General features: G+C 34.3%; 1 long non-coding RNA gene across 1 annotated transcript in view; it reads right to left on the minus strand.

Annotated features, from left to right (window-relative positions):
• LOC116548910 overlaps positions 1–20,544 on the minus strand; it is a 167,994-nt gene that overhangs the window by 44,345 nt on the left and 103,105 nt on the right. The gene's annotated exons all lie outside the window — the stretch shown is intronic.

Consider the following 20,544-nt stretch of genomic DNA (forward strand, 5'->3'; position numbering starts at 1 on the left):
CTGTGCTCCGGAGCTGTTCCTATTCAGTCATCTTGGTGGGATCCTCACCAACATTATATTTAAGACTTCTTTGCCATGTTCATAGGGAGATTATCTTGTGACTTTTATCTCTGTATTCCACCAAATTTGTTGTTAAGGTTATACTGGCCTTATACAAATGGTTGGGTAGCTTTGTCTTCTTTCTCTCTGGCAGTTTATACAAAATACGTATCCCCTCTCCTTTGAAGGGTATTTAACATCTTCTGTCATACCACCTGAGCCTGGTGTCCTGATCAAGGAGCTAAAAGGGTAGCTGGTTACTAATCTTTAGAGGTTATAGTTTATTTCTTCTTAAGTCAATTTTTATCACATATAATTTCCAAATAAATGGTCTATTTCACTTATGCTGTCAAAACTGTTATCATAAAGTTTATAATAAGAGTTAAGGCCAATATGATTATCCCTGTAAACTCTCAACTTCAACACACAGGCTGTTTCCTCACTTTGAATTAATTTTTGTATTTGGGCTTATTTAATTCTTTTGTTTTTGAGCTTGGCCTTATTAATTAATTAATTTATTTATTATTTCTGTTTTGTCCAGCCTCTGATATGTTTGGAATATCAATGATTTCTTTAACACCTTACTTTTCCAAATTGACAGAAAATGACATTTCATTTTTCTATCAGTTACTCTGGGTTTGGGTGCCTTTTCTTAGCATTTTTTTTTCTAATTTCTGATGAGCTAATATAAGAAAATATCTAATTCAAATACAGTTTGAATACAAATTTCAAATACAATTTGTTCAAATGCAATTCAACAATTTTACATCTAGATTTACTGGGATTGCCATACTATACCCAAATTAACAGGACTATCTAATGACACCAAATTGTTTGCCAAAAAATGTTTATAAATGTGTACTCATTTAATATAACTAGTCACAGAAATAAAGTGTAATCTTCTACCAAGAGATAACATTTAAGATTGCACATATTTCACAATTTGTCAGTCAAAGGAAAGAGGAAAGAAATTTACATTACATTTGCCAGGAACTAAATAATCAATAAAATGAAAGATGCAGAGAAATGAACCACATAAATGACAGTACACACATTCTGCTTTAAAAATTTAGGTCTCAGCTGCAGTGATCATCTAAACTATCCCATACAAATCAAAATTTCCCACTGTCTCTTCATTCCAATGATCATTGTATTTCAGCCTGTTCCCAACACAACAGTGTTCAGCCAGAACCAACCAATGTTTTAACAAAACCAGCTGGTGAGCATGTCTTAAGATGGTCCTAATGACAAGGCTCCTGCTTGTCATTAGTCAAATTCCTTGAATTCTGAACAATCATGCAAATTTTGTTGACAGATAAAATTCAACTTTCATTTCTCTATGAATCAATTACTGTTGCAGGACTTTTCCTTAGTTCAGCTAAAGATGGGGTTCTTGTCCATCCCATGGCCATGAAAATTTAGGCTCTCAGATGATTTAAAGGGTGAGCACAGCAGGGTTTTCTTGGGTGAAAAGGGGAAAGAATCTGTAAGCCCAGAGGCCCCTGCTTGAGCGTTACCCTCCGGCCATTTGAATGCCAGGGTCCACACAGGAAGAGGAGGGGCCAGGCTCCTCCCTGCTGCAAACGCCATGAATTTTCTGAGGCTCTATCCCAGTGGGCAAGCTAGTTGGAGTTTCTCCTGGGACCTGCTCCCATCTGGCCGTCTCGTTACTGTCTTATATTTCAAGATTTTCACTTGGTCTATAATGGCATTTACATATTAGAATGGATATAATCTTAGATCTGATAATTATGCTTACATTGTTTTTCTAAGAGGAAGTACAGGAAAGGTAAAACAATTTTCATTAAAATATATACATCTAGATAATGGCAGAGCAGGTCTTGAACTCAGCTCCACTTACTCCTTGTCCTACCCTTCTCCTCTCTTTTCTTTTTACCTTTTTTAACTTCGGTATTCTGAATCACCTAGAAGACATTACAACTTTCCCATGAAGGTTAAGAGCTCTACTATTCATCAACAACTAAGAATCTTTCCTTTTTTTTTTTTTTTTTTCAGATGGCATTTCACTCTTGTTGCCCAGGTTGGAGTACTATGGTGCACGATCTCAGCTCACTGCAAGCTCCACCTCCCAAGTTAAAGCAATTCTCCTGCCTCAGCCTCCCACCAAGAATCTTTCTAAAATCTGAAATAAAGGCTTACATTGCAGCACTTCAACACCAAAAAAAACTTTTCTAGAATTGAGTAGATTTATGGTTCCTTACAATTAAAACTTATTTGTTGTAAATAAGAGAGCTAAAATGATTATGCTAAATGACACGCAGACATGTTACAAAAACAGAATAAATTTACACTCAGTGATATTGTACCAATTATAAAACTAAGCCCAAAAGGAGTTGTATTTGGGATAATCTGAAACCTCAGAAATATTCTTTACATGGTAAGGTGAAAAGGGGCAATTAACTGACATTCCCTGAGTGACTACATTGTGGCAGAAGGGTGGTAAGCATTTTGCATCAGTTATCTCATTTAATCCTAAAATACAAAAGAATCACAATAACTTCACTAGTTTGTTTTTCTGACTTAATCTTTAAAACATTAGCACATATTTTTAAATATGATCAAGCATTCTTAACATTTAAGCCACAAGCAAATTTGATGAAAATGTCATAGCAAAAGGCCATCCTATAATTATAACTCATAATGGGCATGACAAACTTTCCTGAATAATTATGAAAAGATGGCATAATGCTTGTTAATTACTGCAGAATTTGCAATCTAAACATCTTTTAGCTCCATTTTTCTTTCTACATATCTTTTTATGATATTTTGATTTAAGTCACTTTATTTCCCCAACACTGCCAGGAATTTATCAACATTGCTGCCAATCTGATAATATTTTTAGATTTTAAGTTATAGAGTCACTTTACAATTCCCCACCAATCAAAGCTTATTTCCAGTGTTGTAGGGCAGTCCTAATCACTTGCAGCACTGATTTCTCAGCTAAGTATGTTTTGAAAAAACTATGGCATTGAGTCCTTTGTAATTAGTAAAGTGCACTCTTCATCTTTCACAGGACTTGGAACAAACATAAACATCTAAGTAACTTAAAATGCTGTAGAAAAGAACAGGGAAGACAAAGTGAGCAATATGACTCAGTGCAAGGAACATTAGACTAAATGCTATTAGACTTATGTTCACATTCTAACTCTCGCCTTATCAAGGCATATATCTTTTAGCATTTTATTTTCATTTTCTGGGATTTAATTCTTAAACTCAATGACTTAATTTCCACCTTTAGAATCTATAAAAAAGATGAGCAAAGCAAACTCAAAATAGGAGAGAAGAAATAAAAATCAGAAAAAAATAATAAAATAGAAAACATGCAAACAGAAAAAGTTTAAAGCCCTAAAAGTTGGTTATCAAAAAAGATCAACAAAATTCTAAATCCCTAACTAGTCTGATCAAGTTAAAAAATAAAAAAAAGAGAGAGAGAGAGATTAAAACAAAAAAGGAGAGCACACCAAATACCAACATCAGAAATGAAAGGACTATATTGAACTATAGATCTTATAGAAAATAACTAGATAATAAGAGTATATTATGAACAATTTTACACTGCAAATTCAATACTTGATGAAATGGACAGATTCTTCAAAAATACAACTTACTAACAATGACAAAAGATAAAGCAGAAAATCTGTGTATTTTTATATCTATCAAAAAATTGAATGCAGAGTTTAAAACTTTTCCACAGAGTAAACTCAATGTCAAGATAGTTTTACTAAAGAATTTTCTCAAATATTTTTTAAAGTAACAACAATAATCTCACACATACTCTTATAAAACAGGAAAGTGGGAAACATTTCCAAACAGTTTATGAAGGCAGCATAATCCCAATATTAAAAAATGACAAATTTATTCCAAAAAGAAAACTATGGACCAATGACAGTTGTAAATTTGGGGAGAAAAAGTCTTTAAGATATTAGCATATATAAAAATGATAAGATATCATGCCAAATGAAGTTTATTCCAGAAATGCCAGATGGATATAACACTTAAAAATAAATCAATGTGATTCACTCTATTAAGATTATAAAGAATAAAAACTTCATGATCATTTCAATAGATGAATAAAAATATTTTACCAAATTCAGCATCTGTTCATGATTAAAAATAAAATACTCTCAACAAGCCAGGAATAGAAAGTAAGTTCCTCTCCTCAGTCTGATTAAGGCATCTATAAAAAATCAACAGCTAACATTTTATTTAATGATGTCATATTAATGCTTTCCCCCTAAGTTGTGAAAAAAAGATAATGGTATTCACTCTCAAAACTTCTTCTATTCAACATTTTACTGAAATTGTAGCCATTGCAATAAAATAAGAAAAAAAATAATAAAAAGCATAACAATCAGAATTAAAGAAGTCAAACTATCATTATATGCAAATGATATTTTTCACATAGAAAAATTTATACAATATAAAACTAGACACTAATAGATGAATTTAGCAAGTTTAGACGATACAAGGCTAATATATAAAAATAGTTTGTATTATTACATAATTACAGCTAACAGTTGAAATATGAAATTAGGAAAACAATTCTTAAAATTGTGCAAAAACGCATATAATATTTAGGAATAGGTTTAGGAGAGACCATGAAAATCCTGTATACCAAAAACCAGAAAATACTGCTCAAAGAAATTCAAGTAACCATAAATACATGAAGAAATATATAATGTTAGTGGTTGGAAAGCTCAAAATTGTTAAGATGTAATTACCTCTCCATAGTCAATGAAATCCTCATAATTTTCAGTTCTTTTTGTGAAACTGAAGACATGATTCTGAATTTTACATGGAAATGTAAAGAACCATACATCTCACACTCGTATTTTAAAAGATAAATAAGGTTCAAGGACTTATGCTACCTGATTTTCAGGTTTACTATAAAACTAGAGTAATATAGATGAATAAACAGGCAGGATCAACAACTAGATCAATGAAACAAAGTAAAGAACTCAGAAGTAGAGTCATAATTCTAAAGTAGTTTGAGTTCCTGCAATGAATCCAAAGTCATTTAATGAGGAAAGAAAAGTATTTTCAGTAAAGGGTCCTGAAATAAATAGATATCCTTATTAAAAAATCAACTGTAACCCACACCATACATACACAAAAAATAATTTTTTTATTGTTGTTGGGACAGCATCTTCCTCTGTTTCCCAAGCTGGAATGCAGTGGTTTGATCTCAGCTCACTGCAATCTCCATCTCCCAGGTTCAAGTGATCCTCCCACCTCAGCCTCCCTAGTAGGTGGGACTACAGGTGCACGCCACCACACTGGGCTAGTTTTTGTATTTTTAGTAGAGACAAGATTTCACCATGTTGGCCAGGTTGGTCTCAATCTCCTGACCTCAAGTGATCCGCTCACCTCGGCCGCCGGATGTGCTGGGATTACAGGCGTGAGCCCCTGTGCCCTGCCCACAAAAATTAATTTGAAGTGGGCATAGGCCTAAACATGAGAGCTAAAACTATAAAACTATTTAGAAACAAACACAGAAGAATACCTTTGCAACTTTGAGTTAGGCAAAGATTTCTTGAACAGGAATCAGAAAACATCAATCATAAAAAAAAATTGATAAACTAGATGTTATTAAAATTAAAAACTGACTAAAAATATATCATCAGAAAAATGAGTACACACACACGTTCAATAGGAGGAGAAATTAATGGGCAAATATCTGCTATCCAGAATGTAAAAGCACTCATAACTCAGTAATGAGAATATAACAAATCCAAAAAATAACACCAAAGCATTTGAAAACACAAAGAAAGATATATGCATTGCCAATAAGCATATTAAAAATCACTGAATATATTTATCCATCAGAGAAATGCACATTAAAACCACAAGGTAATACCAATACATACAAAGCAGAATGCTAAAATTAAAGACTCACGAGATTAAGCATTGGCAAGAAAGTAGATCACTTGAACTCTCATAAAAATGGTGCAACCACTTTGGAGAAATGGTTGGCAATTTCTGGAAAACAAAACCTACATCTAACCTATGACCAACCAATTTCAGTACCAGGTACTTAAGAGAAAAGAAAACATATGTCCACAAATTATTTACATGACAGTTTCATAGCAACTTTATTCACAGAAACCAAAATGGAAACAGCCAAAGGGGCTATTAAGAAATTAGATAAACATAAATATACTATGAAATACTACTGGGAATAAAATATAATAAAATACTACTTAGGAATAAAAAATAACCAACAATTCATACATGTAACAACATATGCCTGAATCTTAAAAACATTATGCTGAGTGAAAAAAGCATTATACAAGAGTAAATAATTATATGACCCCATTGATATGAAGTTTTAGAATAGGCAGAAATAGTAAGAGAAAATTAGATCAGTGGTTGTCTCTGAGGAGTTTGTGAGAGAGTTGACTAGAAAGAGCACTGAGGGAAATTTTTGGGGTGATGCCTATATTCTGAATTATTAGAAGTTTGGGTGGATTGAAACAGGGTTGCCACAAACCCTCAGTTGCAGTATCTGCAAAGCTCATAAAGCAAGTGGCAATTAAACAAAATGTCAGTATATACATACATATATAAGTACATATAGCCAAATTAGTATTTGACTTTAATATAATAGATTATAAAAAGTATCATTTGCATAGAAAGGCTTTTGGTTAAAATATTAGAATTCTTACATTTTTCTTTTAAAATTATTATTTAAAGAACACAAGAATTTGATTAAAAGCAAAGCCCTCACAATTCAGCGCTTTTATAGTGTTAACTATAAACATAGAAGCAAGGAATTTAAGGAAGAATATAATTATTAGGGTTATAAATATTGTCTGAACTGTATTGCTAACTGTAACTGTGACAATAAGGGAATAGAACAAGTCTTAAATATAGCAGTTTTAGTTGTATACAAAACGAGATTCTGTAGTAGTGACTGAAGTTCTGTGTAGAGCAGATCACGAGCTCAAATTGAGATTCAAAGAAAAAAAATGTCCATATGGATTTGGGAGGTAGGAACCATGGCCCAAGCATGATGAATTTGTCAACTCAAACTATCTTACCACTCATTATTCAACATTTAACTTATATTCCATTTTGTCTTGTTACATTTGTCCACAGAGTGCACCCACCCTTGGGCGTCAGGAAGAAGACATATGGCCAATATCCCTTGACCTATAGAAGTCATGTTCAATTTTCTTTAAAAATACATTTAATAGGTTGAAGCAAGGGGGAATACCTAGGATTAATAAAATAAACAAAGATGAATGCCTGCAAATGTTTCTTGTGTTTTATCTTTCTAAATATTTTAAGCTCCTTGAAGATAATATCCATACTTTCTATTCTTTGCATAGTCTCTATCACGGTGAGAGAATGTGGTATTTGGTTTCAAAAATGTGTTTAATTAAGATGAAAAATTTAAAAACTACTATATGGCTGAGTTTTATTTTAAGGTTTTAAATGCTCTTCTGTGAGGAAATGGGTGCCTAGTGTTGCTGTGGGAGTGATGATTGTGCCTGGGAAGGTAAAAATAAACCAAAGAAAGCTTTAGAAAAAAAAATGTTTGACATTTTCTTTCAGAAGTCCAAACATTATCTAAAAGTAGACAGGGCAGTTTCCCAGATAAGGAGAGTAGAATATAAAGAAAGGAGCATGGGCTCTTTACCTACTGACTGGCTAGGTGACCTTAGGCTAGCTCTTGACCCTCTCTGTGCTTCTACTTTCCAAACGGAGATAATAACCTCTGATTGAAAGCACAAGGAGGAGGAAAAGTGGAGGTACTTTCTCACTAAAATACTTGGAAGGCCTCTAATAAATGAGTGCTGAAATACCTCTGATGCCAAGTGAAACAGCCCTTGTGTAGTCCCCTTCTATATTGAACAAGGGTTACTTTGTGTGACCAATATCATATGGGTAGAAGTGATGCTATGCCCCTTCTGATACTAGGTTATAAAAGAACATCGCGGCCGGGCGCAGTGGCTCCTGCCTATAATCCCAGCACTTTGGGAGGCCGAGGCGGGTGGATCACGAGGTCAAGAGATCGAGACCATCTTGGTCAACATGGTGAAACCCCGTCTCTACTAAAAATACAAAAATTAGCTGGGCATTGTGCCGCTCACCTGTAATCCCAGCTACTCAGGAGGCTGAGGCAGGAGAATTGCTTGAACCCAGGAGGCGGAGGTTGCGGTGAGCCGAGATCGCACCATTGCACTCCAGCCTAGGTAACAAGAGCGAAACTCTGTCTCAAAAAAAAAAAAAAAAAAAAATGGCTTCTGTCTTCGACATGTTCTTGCTGTCTCCTTTCTTTTTCTTATATTGCTCTGGGGAAAGCAAGCTCCCAGGTTGTGATCAGCCCTACAGAAAAGCACATGTGGACAGGAACTGAAGCCTTCACCCAAAGCCAGCATGAACTGGGGCATGACAGCCGCTTGAGTGAGCTTACAAATCGAATTTGTAGCTCAATCAGGCTTGACATGACTGCGGCTCCAGACTACAGCTTACCTAAAACTTTGGGAGAGAACCTGAGCCAGAACCACATAGTTAAGCCATATCGTATTGCTGACTCTCAAGAAGTGTGAGATAATAAATAAATACTTGTTTTTAAACTGATGATCTTGGCCCCAATTTGTCACATACCAATGAATGGATAACAAATATAGTTCCCCAAGTTTATGTTCCACCAAATGAATTCTCTCTTGGAGGGATCTCAAAAATCCTATAGATGCCAAAGCCTTTGCATTCAAAGTCTCCAGGGGCTAAGCCATATTCGTAGTCCCTCTTAAACTACAACTAGACTTAGAAAAGACTGAAGGTCACAGGAAAGACAATTCACTTGCCAGGTATTTCTGGTCTTAACTGAGGAAATATGTCAACCCAGACATCAAAGCGCAATTTAAATTGAATACATTCACATGATCCGGCTTCCTTAGCAAAATGACAAATGAAACTCTAACTCTATGACTAACCTAAATTTTAGAGTGAGACAAAATGCAATGGGAAATTAACTGCTTTATTCTTGGAACTGTTAAACAAAAGCACTTAAACATATCAAAAGAATAGTGTTACATAAAACCTAGAGGAGCCCCACTAAAAGGCTAAATGAATTGAAGTGGGAAAATTATGCATTATAGAGGTTCCTATTGCAGATCAGGCTTTGGAGAGGGAATGGGTAATTGTATCTGGAATTTGTCACCTAAGTTTCTGATAATCTTCTAACAGCTTTGAAAATACGTGTACTTCCATATAAAATGACTATCTTTAACAAACTTGACCACATACAGTTTTTCCTGAAATGTAATATAATTACATAGCTGAGCTGTGTGTGAATTTATCTTCAGATGGACACATTCTACCACCAGATGAAGCAAATCAGACCAAAGTAGAAAGCAACTGCCAGATGGCAAATAGTTTATGGAACTCTCATTTGGCCACCTGCCATTTATTTATTATATTTTTTAAGTTATGGGAAAAGTTGAGCCTTTATAGAAGTCACAATACACATGCAGTGGGAAGTTTATATATTTCTTATTTAATTACTGATGACAATGTAAAAAAACATTTTACTGATTTATCTCAGCATGTTTTATCTTCATTTTCTTTCTTCATGGAGAGGAACAGGCAGCGAATAGGAAGAATACAAAAAGATATCACATTTAAGAAGAGGTTGGTTGTGTTTCATGACTGAATTAAAACAATGTCATATACTAAAATTGCAAAGGCACTCAAAGCTTAAGATCGGCTTATGTAACACAGACAGGTTTCTGAATTTGGTTCTTAACATGTGCTGTTTTACAAAGACCTCAAATCTATTTTTATTTGATTTAATCAGATGTCTAATTGATCAGAATTGTTTCCTTTTCTTGTCTTTCCTCTTTTCTTTATTTGAGAAGCTAATGTTTTAAATGAAATTTAAAACAGAATACTAGGATTGCAATGCCTTAATTACCTCATACTTTAACGTTTTAAGTTATTCTAGGTTTTCAGAGTTAGCATAATTTTAATTAAAGCATTCTATAAAAACAATCTAACTATTATTATTGTTAATATATTTATTAAATATCTATGTTTCAGGAACTATGTTAATGCTTTGTATGGTGTATTTCATATAAACTAATTAACTTAGCAAATTTACCCTTAGGTCACCAACAATTGCATGCAATTATTTCACAAGTCCCCAGAGGCTGGTTAAAAATATATATACACACACATATGAATTTACTTATGATGTCTGACATACATACAGGACAGCATATTAGCAATGTTACTTTTATTATCCAACACTTGATATCTAACATTTAATAATTCAAAAATGTTAGATGCCTGATTTTAGGGTGTGGAAAATGAATAAAGTGATTGTAGACTATTCATTCTGTGAATTTTTGAGAGATGAGTAGAGAGTTACGGTTTTTAAAAGCATCTGTTTCTCCTTTAAGAAGAAAAAGAAATTAAAGAAGAGGTTGCATGGGGGGGGAGGGAGAGAGGGAGAGAGAGAGACAGAGAGAGAGAGAGAGAGAGACAGAGAGAGAGAGAGACACTAAGTAAAGTTCTATATTTACTTACATATTTTTATCTTGTAGAGATGCAAATAATTTTTGTTTGGTGAAAAATAAATCTCCAAAAGTTATTATTCATCACCCTCATAAAACATTAGCCAGTTCTGCATCTAATATTCCTTTATTAAGTTGCTTATGAATACCTAGCTTCTCAAATGCTCTTTGGATTAGTTTAACATCTTACTGGTACCGTCATTAATAAATGTGTAGAAGAACACCTTTGACATGTGTTTATTTTATATCTGCATGAAAGTCATGACTAATGACTAATGGCTTCTACTAATAATGATAATAGCATACCTTATTAATGCAGCATCAAAAGCAACTCCATTCTTCTCAGTCATTCTTGTGATGTTTTCTTAACGATATTAGAATGTAAAGTACTTGAGCAGCTCTAGCCCATGAATAAAATGTTTTATAAACTTAGATGTTCAGCCTTACAGAGGCAAAGTCTTTTGAACCCTGGGAAAAGCAGGCTTAATATATCTTTTTCTTTGTCATTAATAACAATTATTTTCCCAAAAAACAAAGAATTAATAATGAAATATCAAAAAAAAGTTATGCTTAGAAACGGTGTCATAGCTTTGTCTGCAGTGATTCTTAACCATGATCAGCTTTCCCTCCAGGGGACATTTGGCAATATGTTGAGACATTTTTGGTTGCCACACTTGGGAGAGGGTGCACTGGCATTGTGTGGTTAGGAACATGGATGCTGCTAAGCATTCTGCATTGCACATGTCAGGCCCAACAACAAAAAATTATCTAGCTGAAAATGTCATCAGTGCTAAGGTCAAGAAACACCGGTCTACAGTAGAAAAGAAAAGTGAGTTGAGAAATTATGAGGCAAAAATGTAGAAGAAAACAATTACAGGTGAAATGCAATTCTCTCCAATAAAAAATATGTATGTGAATACTATATTAACCTAAGAAATAACAGTATAGCAATTACCTTTGAAATTTACTCTGTTTTCAGGAGATAAAGCTTGCAATTCATTTCAGAATTGATGTAGAACATTAAGAATATCAAGTTATTTTCATTTTTTACAATAACTTTGGCAAAATGGCAAATTATACAGCAATTCAACTAAAGTGCAATTGCAACTAGTTTTATGGGCTACATTAAGTCTCAAAAGAAAGTATTTTATAGATTTAATTTCATTTTTGGTCATTTATTACCTGAGCTTTTGTGCAAAGTCTCTATTTTCCCCCCTGCAAAATATGTGTCCTTGAGTGTGCCTATACATTATGTCTCCCTCCATCAGTCACTATTAGAATTGCAGAAATTATTTCACATACAGAACTATACTTGCTTTTTCAGGATCTTCAGCATAAAAATAATACTATCAGGTCTTTCTCTTTGCATATGTCAATAAAATTTTCACCCTTTTGAAGTGATGCAGATCCCATCATACGTGATTATAAATGTTGTTCACCTTTGACATGTACACCTGATGTACAAGAATCTATTTAGAAATTTATGATTATATTATTTTAACGGGTGAAAACAAACATATCTATGCCTGGAAAGAGCACAACTTAATGTTGCAGAGATTCAAGGTCTTTAGATGTAGTTATTCACAGCAACAGATGCCAATCCTTAGTAAGAAACTTTGTAATACATATACGTGTCAGGTTATAACATTTTATTTATATGTGAGAATAATATCAAATGGAAGAATTCCTCCTAATCCTAGCCTAAAGAGATAGCAGTTGTTAAAATTACAGTATTAATCATTCTAATCTTTTTAGAAAAACACTTCTGAAACTGCAGCTTATACTACTTCTTGCTAAACAAGCCCAAGCTTTCTAAACAGCCCAACAAATAAATAGTATCAGCGGTTAAAAGTGAAGCGGTGTTAGAGGGACTAAGGATTTTAATTATTTCCTGAGGACTTTAGTTATTTCCTGAAGTGAGGACACAGCACAACTCACATAACCCATTGGGGGCAGCTTTGGTTTCACATATACTAAGGGCTCAAATGATAATTTCCCATTTCCTGCCTTGCTTTGGACAGAAAATCCAGTTCATTTAATTGATATTTGGCAGCTGTTGGGGGAGCCAAAATTATCCCAAGGATAGAGTATTATATTTTAATCCATACCTGAGGAAGCAGGCCTTTGTAAATTAATCAGGAATTAAATTTCATGATATCCTGTTTTATTGTGAAGGGAAATATACAAATTCACCTACAAGGGTATGCCAAACATAGAGGTTTCTCATTGCACCTGAGCAAATGTGGCATGACTGGTTGTAGCTGAAATCTTTGAAATATACATCAAAGGACATGTAACACAGAATAAATTCTTCCAGTCTTGTATGATAGAGGATCTTCCATTTTAGGCAAAAGGTCAGTTCAGAAGTGAAGTAAGAAATACAAGAAAACTTACGCTTTACAAATTTAAAATGAGACAATGGGCAGGTCAGTTTCCATAATCTACTCTAAATGCTCTTGTCTAGACTAATGCCAAACTATATAAGGCAACCATTACTAAGCTGCAGTAGGTCTGTTTGCGTCACTGCTTAGCCAGAAAGCAAACTTACTATGGGAGGCAACTCTTTAGAAACACTTTTTGTGTTGTTTTCTAAGACAGCACCGTCTCCTGAAGGGTTCGTGTATCTTATGAAGCCATGACAGCTATTAACGAACCCAAAATTTGCCAGCTGTCCTTGGGTTTTCTAAATTCATTTTGTTTTCCATATTTTTACTTCAACTGAAATAATTTTGAGCCACTTGAAGAGTCTGAGAATAATGTTTGCATAAGAAACATTCAACTAAAAAGTTACTTTGGGGGAAACATATTCATTTAGAACTTATTTGGGAAAATTAGACATGTAAAAGCTCTTTCATTATCATACTTTGTCAAGGTGATATTTCAGAAAAGTTAAAATAAAAAACATGCTTGGAGGTTGCGTGCAAAAAAAGGTAAAAACTAAAATTAAAAAAAACATTATTTTATAACTAAATTTTTAGTGAAACTGCCATCTCATTGCTAGTATCACTAATGATTTTCTCAGACATTTTCTGCTTTGGTACATTTAGACACAATCATTGATGAAAAATTAATATAGTAAAAATATTTTATGATATCAACAAAGCAATTCCATTTACAATAGACACAAATAAAATTAAATACCTAGAAATTAAAAAACTAAAGGATTTCTAAAATGAAAAATACAAAACACTATAAAAAAATTAAAGAGAACACCAAAAAATGGAAACATATTCTATGCTCATGAATTGGAAGCATCAGTATTGTTTAAACGCCCATACCGCCAAAAGCAATCTACAGATTGAATGTAATCTCTAATAAAATACCAATAACATTCTTCACAGAAATAGAAAAAGCAATTCTACAATTTGAAAAAAACCAGAATAGCCAAAGCTATTCTGAAAAAAAAAGAACAAAACTGGAAAAATCATATTTCATAACTTCAAATTATACTACAGAGCTATAGTAAACAAAATAGCATGGTACTGGCATAAAAATAGGCACATGGATCAATGGAATAGAATAAAGAACCCTGAAACAAATTCACACAGCTACAGTGAACTCATTTCTGACAAAGGTGCCAACAATGTATGTTGAGAAAAAGACAGTCTCTTCAATAAATACCACTGGGAAATCTTGATATTCTTATGCAGAAGAAACTAGACCCCTATCTTTTGCCATATAAAAAAATTGAATAAAAATGAATTAAAGATGTACATCTAAGACCTCAAACTACAAAACTCCTGAAAGAAAATATTGAGGAAAATCTCCAGGACATTGGTCTGGGCAAAGATTTCTGGAGTAATACCCCACAAGCACTGGCAACCAAAGCAAAATGGGATCACATCAAGTTAAAAAGCTTCTGAATAGCAAAGGAAACAATCAACCAAGTGAAGAGACAACCCACAGAATAGGAGAAAATATTTGCAAACTACCCATCTGGCAAGGTATTATTAACCAGTTTATATAAGGAACTCAAATAACACTACAGAAAAAAATCTAATAATTTGATTAAAAAGTGGGCAAAAGATCTGAATAGGCATTTCTCAAAAGAACACATACAATGTCAAACAGGCATATGAAAAGGTGCTCAGCATAACTGATCATCAGAGAAATGCAAATCAAAACAACAGTATAATATATATTATATATTATATGAGATCTATATTATACATGATATATAATATATAATACATAATATATGAGATATATATTACATAAACTACAATATATATGTAACTACATATATGTCATCCCTTTATATTTTCCCACTTGAAAACTTACATGGTAACTTCCAGTATAACTCTCCCACACACTGTAAATTTTTTCTAATTTCCAGAAAGACAAGGTCATTCTCTAATTGTTAAGAACTTGTGAACATCCCAGTGATAGCTAAAATAGAGGTGAGGAAATACATAAGTTGGTGAGAGATGAGAAGGCTGGAATGGTTGAAGATGTTGGCTTAACAGGTGATAGTATAAGTCTTAGAATTTCAAAAAATAAAGTAAGAACCCTAGAAATAGAATCAATCCTCCTACCTTCTTTGTTACTATTTATTAAGTGCTTTGCATGATACTTTCCATAATAGGCACTAAATAAGCATTTGTTGAATTAACAAGTGTGCTGGTAGTTCACTTTGTGGTGTAAATTGTTAGGTTGGGATAAAATGAGGGTTGTACAAAATTGGGAATCAACTGTAGAAACCATATATGGTCATCTCCAAGGGCTTATCTTCAATATCTTTGTAGAAAGTTCCCTTTCCTTGGAAGCATTATATGATCAATAAAGTTTCCTAAGTTCCAACCCAGAGCAGATTCCATCTTTTTCATCTTTACTCCTTTATCACAGCTAGAGGTCTCCATACTACAGACCCTGAAAACTGGAATAATTATATTGATAAGTTCACACCTTCCTTACACACACAATTTGGCTCACTTTCAGTCTACATTAGTGGAAAGTCATAAAACATGGTAAAGCAGCCATGAAATGACATTCCATAGGTCAAAGAGTACATTTATAGTTCCCACACAAAATCATTAGTGAGTAGCCCTCAGGGTATTCATTCAAAATTAGAGTTAGGCATCAAAGAAAAAAATATGAAGGCGGAGAGAGCATAGTTCTCAAAAAAACCATATAAGAAAAGCAAGGCTCTGGAATTCCACAATTTTAAATAAGTTTAAAGTTTAGGGAGGAAAGTCCTTAAGGAGGGACTAGTGTATGCCATACACGCTATAAGGAGAATCATAAAGTCCTAAACATATACTGTGTGTCTGTGTTCTACTCCCAAGGAGGAGGAGAGGTAAATGGGGAAGCTGAGAGTTGTTTTTGAAAAAAATTATTAATCGAATAATTAGTAAATCTCATTAAATTCCTCCACTGATTTTCCAAAATGTTTTAGTCAAAGGAACAATACTGATATTTTTCAAGGCAATGAGAAACAAATTGAAGTATCAAGTATTTCAGTGTTTCTCCTCCAACTGAAAGTGCATGTTACCTATGAGGTATGTGTCATATTTAAGGAAACTGCAAAGGTTTTCTTTTATGTTGCTGATATTATTTTTTAATATCTAATGTGGCCTCCAAGTTGAAGACAAAGCTACTAGAATGTAAACTTCCTTCCTAAAAATGGCTTTTACTTTGGTCCTTTTAGACATGGTCTTACACACAATATAAGAATGTTAAATTTTAAAAATGAAAAATTAGAAATAAGTGGAACATCAGAATGGAAAGATAGTCAGGATCAGTATTCACAAGTCAGACCACAAACCTTATTCAGTTGTTAAAATTGGGTAACAAATATAATTTTGAAAAAATGTGAAATACACTCACAGCACCTATATGATAAAAATGAATTAATTCTGAGGAAAAGCATAGCTTGAGATAATGGAGAAATTTTTTTTTTGTGGTGGATTTTCTAAAAGTCTAACTGAATTCAAGAATCCAATTTAGGGCACCGAAAAAAACATAAAGCTTAAAAGGAAATAAAAACATAGGTAAATGACCGGGTTTTTGGAAAAAAAAATTGTGAGACAGATTTTAAGTTTGTATTTTCTGACACTGGATACAAATATTTCAGGTTATCAATTGTGAGAAGAGCAATAATTTGCAACTTTCAACATATGGAAAGTTGTTATCCTCTCAGGAAAATATGGCAGCCCCAACGTCATGTGGAGGTGTGATGCACAGGTATCTACTGATATGGTAAAGCTTTTCCTTTGAAAAAAGTTCTGGTCTATTCCAGCACACAGATGTTCAGCGTTCCAAACCACAGAGCATAGCCAAAGTAATTTTATGGAAAAATTTTAATAGTCATTAATATTATGCCAATATTGCCTTAATAAAATTTAAATAAAACATATATAGGATCTTCTTTATGCACAATAGTTTCTTAGCAAATCCTTAAAAATTATTTGGTTGCAAAATATATTATGAGGTAAATGAACGATTTGACCTGCTCTGTAAGAGTGTTATATATAGGCTGAGCGCTGTGGCTCATGCCTGTAATCTCAACACTTTGGGTGCCTGAGGTGGGTGGATCATGAGGTCACGGGTTCAAGATCAGCTTGGCCAACATGGTAAAACCCCATCTCTACTAAAGATACAAAAATTAGCCAAGCATGGAGGCATGCACCTGTAATCCCAGCTACTCAGGAGGTGAGGCAGGAGAATCGCTTGAGCCCAAGAGGCGGAAGTTGCAGTGAGCCAAGATCTCGTGAAAACTCACTCACTACCATGAGAATATCAAGGAGAGAATCCGTCCCCATGATCCAATCACTTCCCACCAGGCCCTACCTCCAGTACTTGGAATCACAATTCAACATGAGATTTGGGGACACAGAGCCAAATGATATTATAGAGATACATCATCCTTGGGATTCTTTTTGTGAGTGAGGAGAGATGACAGTGGTCTCGAAGGCCAGAATTCTCGGGTCCACTAGCCACATATCATTAACAGTTAAGAGAAAATATTTGGCATCATTTCAGAAAGTGTTAGGACAAGAAAAGGTCTCCGTTACACACTGCAGAAGAGACCACAACATGTCATTGTGCCAATCCTCTGATACTGAGAACAGCGAGTTTAGCCAATCAAATATGCTGATCCTATAATAAAATTGAAAGAAAATATAAATTAAAATTAAAAACTATAAATATTTTTAGCTTGTTCTTAACAAAATTTACTGCAAATGAATCTAAGAGCAGCAAGCTGACATAACTAATGCCTATCCTTCATGAAGATCATTAGCCTTGAGAAACTGGCTTATGATTCGTCAAGGACAAAGTTGGCTTAGTCATTGGAAGAGATGCTCAACCAACTGGAGATTTATAAATCTAAGAAGATAAAGAAGTGTCTTTTAGGCAAAAATAGCTCTATTTTGAAGTATTTAATTAAAGACCAGGAACTTGCCTTATTAATGTAAAACATAGTATTAGCACAGAGATGATAAATAAGCCATTGAAACTAAATAGAAAACCTGTAACCAGACTCATATATGTGTATTTGTCATACTACCTAGATGTTTTATACACACACACACACACACACACACACACATATGTATATATCTCCACATATATATGATTATACATATACACACACACACACACACATATAATGCTACATATATTTAAATTTTTTTAAAAACTGGAAACAACCCAAAAGCCCACCAACAAATGCATATAAACCAGGGACTAGCTATACAATAGCATACTACTCACATGCTACTCACAATAAAAAGTAAAAAGCAACTGATACTTGCAATCACATGCAGAAATCTGAAAATCAATAATCTAAGTGAAAGAGCCCAGGTAAGAGTACCTACCATATGATTGATTTCCTTTATACAAAATTCTAAAACTTACACATCAGCCTATAGTGACAGAAAGAAGGTCAGTGGTTGCTTGAAAAGTATGGGATAGACAGCAAATGGGCATCAGGAAACTTTGGGGGTTAAATATTCACTTCTTGATTGTGGTGATGGTTTCTCAGGTGAATGCATAAGTCAAAACTAACCAATTTGTACATTTCTATATGTGGGTTTATGTACTTCAATTATACCTCAATACTTTTTGAAATGGAGCAGGTCCTCTTCAAAAGGAAGAGGTCAAAATATAAGAGAAGATATAGTAACTCTCATTAGTTTATCAGCAAGAGGGGATACGTTACACAGAGCAAGTAGAGATTATTAGCCTTAAGTAGGAGAAACTACTCTTCTAAAATAACAAGAAGAACAGAATGAGTGTACATACAGGTAAGTTAGTATGTTTGTTAGTGAAAATGAAAAGGCATTCTCATGCTTGTAATCAAAGCACTTTGGGAGGCCGAGGTAGGTGGATCATGAGGTCAAGACATTGAGACCATCCTGGCCAACATGGTGAAACACCATCTGTACTAAAAGTACAAAAAATTAGCCGAGCATGGTGGTGCGTGTCTGTAGTCCCAGCTACTCTGGAGGCTGAGGCAGGAGAATTGCTCGAAACCGGAAAACGGAAGTTGCAGTGAGCCGGGATGGTGCCACTGCACTCCAGCATGGCAATAGAGTGAGACTCTGTCACCAAAAAAAAAAAAAAAAAAAAAGAAAAAGAAAAAAAAAGGCATTCTCTCTCATCAGATCACTTCTATTTGCTCTGAAGTTGTTGGCAAGATTACCTGCTCTCAGTGAGGAGAGAGAAATTTAAAAAACAACAGAGAAGGTATTTTAGTTACTATTATTAATCCTGTATAACAAATCAAACTTGGTAGCATAAAATAATAACCATTTACTATGCTTTAAAATTCTATGTTCCCGAATATGAATACGGCACTTCAGGGATGGCTTATTTCTACTCCACTATGTCTATGGCCTCAGCTGAGAAGATGTGAAGGCTGGTGGTGACTCAATAGCTAGGCCCTGAAATCATCTAAAAGTTCACTCTCTCACGTATCTGGAGACTGGTACTGCCTATTATTTAGAATCTCAGCTGAGGCAATTGGCTGAAATATTATCTTAGTTTGGGTTGCTATCACAAAATACTCTAGACTAGATGGCTTAATGGAAATTTATTTCTTACAATTCTGGAGGCCGGAAAATCTAAGATCAAGCTGCTGGCAGATGCACTGTCTGATGAAGGACCAATTCCTGGTTTACAGATGGCCAGCTTCTGTTTGTATCCTCAAACAGTGGTGGGCAGACAGCGATGGAATGTGCAGAAGCTCCTGTGTCTCTTAAAAGGGCACTCATCTTATTCATCAGGGTTCCACCTTCATGATCTAATCACCAAAAGGCCTACCCACCTAATACCATCATATTACGAGTTGGAATTTCAACATATGAATTGGAGGAAATGAAAACATTCAGCCTATGGCAAACATCTACATGTATTCTGGAGGCTTTCCAAGAGGCTACTTGGGCTTCGTTATAGCATCATACTGGGGTCATGGAAGAAACTTTCCCAAGAGAAGCAGATGAAAACTGTATTACCTTTTATGACGTCCTTGAACGCCACTTCTTAAGTAACATGTCTATCTATATTCAAAAGAAGGTAACATAGACCTCAGCTCTCTAATGAAAGAAACAGCATTGTCTTACCACCCAGTAGGATATTGTTCTGGCCATTTTTTGAAAAGCACAATTGGCCAAAGTTTGCAAAAGCCACTCTAAATGAGAGAATGAGTTGATCAGAGACATACTGCCAAGGCAGCATGTAACACCCCCCTGAGGTTGGTGGCATCTAATACACAGTAGAAACATTTGCTCTACTCTGTAACTTTGTCCAGGTGTTCTTGGTTGTTATGAAGTAAATACCAAGGAAACAAATAGTTGGGCTCATTAGGAGAGAGACTTTGCCAGATGCAAAAGACAGAGGGGAAAGAAAATTTGGAGTACTAGCAAGAGTGTTGTGTTTGAATCACAGAATTAAGCTTGCTAAGAAAAAACGTTTTTAAAATGAGTATTTCTAGATGGTGGCACATACAGGCAGCTTATTC

This window comes from Sapajus apella, unplaced genomic scaffold (assembly GCF_009761245.1).
Source record: "Sapajus apella isolate SASKATOON/1434 unplaced genomic scaffold, GSC_monkey_1.0 scaffold1, whole genome shotgun sequence".
Lineage (NCBI taxonomy): Eukaryota > Metazoa > Chordata > Mammalia > Primates > Cebidae > Sapajus > Sapajus apella.